At 40.3% G+C, this 6,000-nt stretch overlaps 1 long non-coding RNA gene across 1 annotated transcript in view; it reads left to right on the top strand.

Moving 5' to 3' along the window:
- The first annotated feature begins 5,567 nt into the window (after positions 1 to 5,567).
- The window catches only part of LOC147915349 (uncharacterized), a 211,251-nt gene continuing 210,818 nt past the window's right edge, over positions 5,568 to 6,000 (top strand). Inside the window, exon 1 of the long non-coding RNA XR_015553881.1 lies at positions 5,568 to 5,720. This is a non-coding gene — a long non-coding RNA (uncharacterized LOC147915349). The remainder of the gene's footprint in view (positions 5,721 to 6,000) is intronic.

Genomic DNA, 6,000 nt, shown 5'->3' with positions numbered 1-6,000 from the left:
TTACGCATTGGTGTTTTCAAGTTCTTTGGATAAATACCCAGCAGTGGAATAGCTGGATCATATGGTAGTTCTATCCTTGATTTTTTGAGGAATCTCCATACTGTTTTCCATAGGGGCTGCACCAGTTTGCACTCCCACCAGCAGTGTATGAGAGTTCCCTTCTCTCCACATCCTCTCCAACACTTGTTGTTTCCTGTCTTGTTAATTATAGCCATTCTGATGGGCGTGAGGTGATATCTCATTGTAGTTTTGATTTGCATTTCCCTGATAGTTAGTGATTTTGAACATCTTTTCATGTGTCTGTTGGCTATCTGTATATCTTCTTTGGAGAAATGTCTGTTCAGGTCTTTTGCCCATTTTTTAATTGGGTTGTTAGTTTTTTTGTTGTTGAGATGCATGAGTTCTTTATATAATTTGGAGATTAAGCCCTTATCAGATGTATGGTTTGCAAATATCTTCTCCCAATTGTTAGGTTGTCTTTTCGTTTTGTTGATGGTTTCCTTTGCTGTGCAGAAGCTTTTTAGTTTGATGTAGTCCCATTTGTTTATTTTTTGTATTGTTTCTCTTGCCCGGTCAGACATGGTGCTTGAAAATATGTTGCTAAGACCGATGTCAAAGAGCGTACTGCCTATGTTTTCTTCTAGAAGTTTCATAGTTTCAGGTCTTACATTCAAGTCTTTAATCCATTTGGAGTTAATTTTTGTGTATGGTGTAAGGTAAGGGTCTACTTTCATTTTTTTGCATGTGGCTGTCCAGTTTTCCCAACACCATTTGTTGAAGAGACTTTCTTTTAACCATTGTATGTTCTTGGCTCCTTTGTAAAGATTAGCTGTCCATAGATTTGTGGGTTTATTTCTGGGCTTTTGATTCTATTCCATTGATCTGTGTGTCTGTTTTTGTGCCAGTACCATGCTGTTTTTGTTACTATAGCTTTGTAGTATATTTTGAAATCAGGGAGTGTGATACCTCCAGCTTTGTTCTTTTTTCTCAGGATTCCTTTAGCTCTTTGGGGTCTTTTGTTGTTCCATATAAATTTTAGGATTCTTTGTTCTATTTCTGTGAAAAATGTTGTTGGAACTTTGATAGGGATTGCATTGAATCTATAGATGGCTTTAGGAAGTATGGATATCTTAACTATGTTAATTCTTCCAATCCAAGAGCACGGAATATCTTTCCATTTCTTTGTGTCTTCTTCAATTTCTTTCAGCAATGTTTTATAGTTTTTGGTGTACAGCTCTTTCACCTCTTTGGTTAAGTTTATTCCTAGGTATTTTATTCTTTTTGTTGCAATTGTAAATGGGATTGTATTCTTAATTTCTCTTTCTGCTACTTTGTTGTTAGTGTATAGAAATGCAACTGATTTTTGTATGTTGATTTTGTATCCTGCAACTTTACCATATTCGTTTATTACCTCTAAAAGTTTTCTGGTGGATTCTTTAGGGTTTTCTATGTATAAAATCATGTCATCTGCAAATAGTGACAGTTTCACTTCTTCCTTTCCAATTTGGATCCCTTTTATTTCTTTCTCTTGCCTGATTGCTCTGGCTAGGACTTCCAGTACTATGTTAAATAGGAGTGGTGACAGTGGGCATCCTTGTCTGGTTCCTGTTCTTAGAGGGATAGCTTTCAGTTTTTCACCATTGAGGATGATATTAGCTGTGGGTTTCTCATACATGGTCTTTATTATGTTGAGGTACTTTCCTTCTATCCCCATTTTATTCAGAGTTCTTATCATAAATGGATGCTGTATCTTGTCAAATGCTTTCTCTGCATCTATTGAGATGATCATGTGATTTTTATTCTTCATTTTATTAATGTGGTGTATCACGTTGATTGATTTGCGAATGTTAAACCATCCCTACATATGTGGAATAAATCCCACTTGATCATGGTGTATAATCTTTTTAACGTATTGTTGTATGCGATTTGCTAGTATTTTGTCGAGGATTTTTGCATCGATGTTCATCAGTGATATTGGCCTGTAATTTTCTTTTTTTGTGTTGTCCTTGTCTGGTTTTGGTATCAGGGTAATGTCAGCTTCGTAGAATGAGTTAGGGAGCTTCCCCCTCTCCTCAATTTTTTGGAAGAGTTTGAGAAGGATAGGTATTAAGTCTTCTTTGAATGTTTGGTAGAATTCACCAGGGAAGCCGTCTGGTCCTGGACTTTTATTTTTGGGGAGGTTTTTGACTACTGTTTCGATCTCCTTACTGGTGATTGGTCTATTCAAATTCTCTACTTCTTCTTGATCCAGTTTTGGAAGGTTGTATGATTCTAAGAATTTATCCATTTCTTCCAGATTGTCGAATTGGTTGGCATATAGCTTTTCATAGTATTCTCTTATAATCTTTTATATTTCTGAGGTGTCTGTTGTAATTTCTCTTCTTTCATTTCTGATTTTACTTATTTGTGCCTTCTCTCTTTTTTTCTTGGTGAGTCTAGCTAAAGGTTTGTCAATTTTGTTTATCTTTTCACAGAACCAGCTCTTGGTTTTATTAATTTTTTCTATTGTTCTTTTTGGTCTCTATTTCATTTATTTCTGCTCTGATTTTTATTATTTCCCTTCTACTGATTTTGGGCTTTGTTTGTTCTTCTTTTTCCAGTTCCTTTAGGTGCATTATTAGATTGTTTATTTGAGATTTTTCTTGTTTGTTGAGATAGGCCTGTATTGCTATAAACTTCCCTCTTAGAACCACTTTTGCTGTATCCCAAAAATTCTGGCATGTCGTATTTTCATTTTCATTTGTCTCCAGGTATTTTTTGATTTCTTCTTTGATTTCTTCATTGACCCAGTAGTTGTTCAGTAGCATTTTGTTTAATCTCCACGTATTTGTGGCTTTTCTGATTTTCTTCCTATAGTTGATTTCTAGTTTCATGCTGTTGTTGTCAGAAAAGATGCTTGGTATTATTTCAGTCTTCTTAAATTTATGGAGACTTGTTTTGTGGCCTAATATGTGATCAATCCTGGAGAATGTTCCATGTGCATTTGAAAAGAACGTGTATTCTTTGGTTTTTGGATGGAATGCTCTGTATACATCTACTAGGTCCCTCTGTTCTAGTGCATCATTTAAGGTCAATGTTTCCTTATTGATCTTCTGTTTGGATGATCTATCCGTTGGTGTAAGTAGAGTGTTAAAGTCCCCTACTATTATTGTGTTACACTCTATTTCTCTTTTTATGTCTGTTAATAATTGCTTTATATATTTAGGTGCATGTACATTGGGTGCGTAGATATTTACAAGTGTTATATCCTCTTGTTGGATTGTTCCCTTGATCATTATGTAATGCCCTTCTTTGTCTCTTTTTATAGTTTTTGTTTTAAAGTCTATTTTGTCTGATATGAGTACTGCTACCCCAGCTTTCTTTTCATTGCCATTTGCATGGAGTATCTTTTTCCATCCCTTCACTTTCAGTTTGTGAGTGTCTTTAGGTCTGAAGTGTGTCTCTTGTATGCAGCATATATATGGGTCTTGTTTTTTTATCCAATCAGCCACCCTATGCCTTTAAATTGGAGCATTTAGTCCATTGACGTTTAAAGTAGCTATTGATAAGTATGTACTTACTGCCATTTTTAAACTTTTTTTTTCTCAGTGTTTTAGTCGTCCTTCTCTGTTCCTTTCTTCTTCTATACAAAATTGATGGTCTCTTTAGTTTGACCTCTGTCTGAAAGCTCTACTCTTTAACTCCCCTCCTCCCTCCTTTTATGTTTTTGATATCATATCTAACCTCTTTTTTGTGCATTTGTATCCATTACCCTCTTATCATGGAAATAGATAATTTTTCCTATTTGTGCTCTTCTCTTTTCCCCTTAAATCAGTCCCTTTAACATTTCTTGTAGCACTGGTTTCTTGGTGACAAACTCCTTTAATTTTTGCTTGTCTGGGAAATTTTTTATCTCTCCTTCCATTTTGAATGATAACCTTGCTGGGTAGAGTATTCTTGGCTGTAAGTTTTTTCCTTTTAGCACTTTAAATATATCGTGCTATTCTCTTCTTGCCTGTAAGCTTTCTGCTGAGAAGTCAGCTGATAGCCTTATGGGGTTTCCTTTGTATGTAACTTGACATTCTCTTGTGGCTTTTATGATTCTCTCTTTATCTTTAATTCTGGACATTTTGATTATGATGTGTCTTGGTGTGGGCCTCTTTAGGTTTATCTTGTTTGGGGCTCTCTGTGCTTCCTGTACCTGGATGTCTGTTTCCTTCTTTAGGTTAGGGAAGTTTTCATCTATTATTTCTTGAAATAGATTCTCTGCCCCTTTGTCTCGCTCTTCTCCTTCCGGGACACCTATAACACGGATGTTAGTGTGCTTGATGTTGTCCCAGAGGTCCCTTAGACTGTCCTCACTCTTTTTAATTCTTTCCTCTTTTACCTGTTCACCTTGGGTAATTTCTTCTAGTCTTTCTTCCAGCTCACAGATCCGTTCTTCTGTATCCTCTACTCTGCTTTTGAGTCCCTCCAATGAATTTTTCATTTCCAGTATTGTATTCTTCATTTCTGATTGGTTCTTTTTTATATCTTCCATTTCTTTGTTGACATTCTCACTGAGTTCATCTATTCTTCTCCCCAGATCAGTGAGCATCCTTAACACTCTTTGTTTGAACTCTCTGTCGGGTAGGTTGCTCATTTCTGTTTCACTTAGTTCCTTTTCTGGGGTTTTGTCCTGTTCCCTTACTTGGAATGTATTCCTTTGCCTCCTCATTTTGCCTCTTTCCCTGTGCTTGTGTCTACGTATTAGGTAGGTCAGCTACGTCTCCTGCTCTTGGATAGGTGACCTTATGTAAGTGATGGCTTAGGAGGCCTGCAGTGTGCTTCCCTCAGTTCTCAATGTCCCAGGGGTGACCCCTATGTGGGATACGTGTGTCCTTCTGTTGTGGCCTGTTTGCTCTCCCTGTAGGTGCCCAGAGAGGCCAAGTTTGCTCCTGCCAGCTGTTGTAATGCTCAGCTCCTTGTAGTTGTTGTGGGCCCTTCAGTGTCTTTATCAGGTGTGGGGAGCCCCAGCACAGTTGGCTGCAAGTTCTCATACCACATTTGTGTTACAGTATTTCTTTTAAGTGAGTAGGCCCCTAGCGACGCAGGTTGTTAGGCTCAGTTCCTTGCAATTGTTATAAGCCTCCAGCCTTTAGGTCTCTTGTCAGCTCTCTGAGGATTGCAGCTGGGTGGGGCTGGCCTCAGGCACAGGAGCACCCAATTGTTTCAGGTTTTGGAAGGTGGGGCAAACCCCCTATGTTGGTCTTTGAGAAGCACAAGTCTTCTGCAGCTGACAAGCCCTGCCACCCACAGGTCCACACAGTCAACACAGTCCTGCCCAGTGTGCTCGCCCCGACCTCCCGAAGTGGACCCAGTCTCTCCACAGCGGGAGCCCCACACACTCCACCACCGCCCCACACTCTCCACCCGCTCCTTGTGCATGCCCTGCCCCAGTGCAGTCGGCTCAGTTGCCAGGCTGCAGAGAATCCAGTCACCAATCTATGCAGGCCCACAAGTTGCCTGAGGGCTTGTTGTTGGGTGGGGCCAGTCTCTAGGGTGGGCTGCCTGCCCTGGCTGAGCTGGATTAAATCGGTGCTCTAGCGGGTGGGGCAGACCCTGGGCTAGCAGGCCTCAGGGAGAACTCCAATGGCGGCTGTGTCAGCCCGCCCACACCAGGCCACATCAATGGCCACTGCCAATGTCCCAGTCCCTGGAGAGGTCTCACCTCTCACGGAGATGCACACAGGGCCTATCAGGTGAGTCTCTTTTCACCAAAGCACTGTGCACCTTTCTTTCTGGTGATTTTAGGATGCTTTCTGAAACGGGTGAGTTTGCGCGTGGGCCCTTTAAGAGCGGTTTTACTTTCTTTGTGAACTGGGTTTTCTGGGGGTACTCCCCACTGTTTTAGTAGCAGGCAACGTCAGATATTATGCCACTGGTCTCGATTGTGCTGGGCCCACAAAATGCCCACAGCGGGGGCGCTCCCCGGCTCGGGCCCCGCTCCTCCAGGGAGGCTGAGGACCTGTGTGCTGCTCC

This window comes from Ceratotherium simum, chromosome 13, assembly GCF_057802395.1.
Source record: "Ceratotherium simum simum isolate JZ-2026a chromosome 13, ASM5780239v1, whole genome shotgun sequence".
In the NCBI taxonomy this organism is placed as follows: domain Eukaryota; kingdom Metazoa; phylum Chordata; class Mammalia; order Perissodactyla; family Rhinocerotidae; genus Ceratotherium; species Ceratotherium simum.
Note: the sequence above shows the minus strand (reverse complement) of the source record. Positions and strands in the feature narration are given on the sequence as shown.